This window comes from Octopus bimaculoides, chromosome 25 (assembly GCF_001194135.2).
Source record: "Octopus bimaculoides isolate UCB-OBI-ISO-001 chromosome 25, ASM119413v2, whole genome shotgun sequence".
Taxonomy (NCBI): domain Eukaryota; kingdom Metazoa; phylum Mollusca; class Cephalopoda; order Octopoda; family Octopodidae; genus Octopus; species Octopus bimaculoides.
The window spans coordinates 8,130,071-8,131,116 of NC_069005.1; positions in this window are offsets into that span (position 1 = coordinate 8,130,071).

Sequence of the window (1,046 nt, forward strand, 5' to 3'; positions counted from 1 at the left end):
TAATGATAGAAAAGGTAAGACAACAAAAGAATGAAAGAGACCTCGATATTATGTAAATAGAGGGATTTATCTGTAAATATATGTGACAATTATTCGGTAGCCATGATAAAACTCCGAGTTTCGACTGTCGGGGCGTGGTGTGTACAAGCGCGCAAGTGTATGTATGGACATGTGCGCTTATGCGATTACTGTGAACATTTTTACCCTCCTTTGTCTGAATAACGGTCAATCACACAGTAATTTCTCTTTGTTTAACAGTCGACAAATTATATCATTGTTTTGATGAAAATTGTTCATTGGTTGAAAAATAAAATTTAATATGATGTACTCAATGCATGAAGTGTCCTTGTTGGTCCCAAGGCCCAATGAAGAGCCCTCCACAGGAGCTAGCTTAAAAGCTACCCTAAGCTAGTATACAATATACTCTTTTACTTGTTTCAGTCATTTGACTGCAGCCATACTGGAGCACCGCCTTTAGTCGAACAAATCGACTCTAGGACTTATTCTTTGTAAGTCTACTACTTATTGTAATGACGTCTTTTTGCTGAACTGCTAAGTTATGGGGGTGTAAACATACCAACATTGGTTGTCAAGCGATGGTGGGGGGACAAACAAACGCACACACACACACACAAACACAAACACATACACATATGTGACAAGCTTCTTTCACTTTCCGTCTAGCAAATCCACTTACAAGGCTTTGGTTGGCCTGAGGCTGTAGTGGAAGACACTAGCGCAAGGTACCACGCAATGGGATTGAACCCGGAACCATGCTAGAAATAACAGCTAAATCTCTTGTACAGATCAGATCTGTGTCTTGAGAGGGAAAGGAGATTTTCCATCATCATCATCATCATCATCATCGTTTAACGTCCGCTTTCCATGCTAGCATGGGTTGGACGATTTGACTGAGGACTGGGGAAACCGGATGGCAACACCAGGCTCCAATCTAATTTGGCAGAGTTTCTACAGCTGGATGCCCTTCCTAACGCCAACCACTCAGAGAGTGTAGTGGGTGCTTTTACGTGTCACCCGCACGAAAA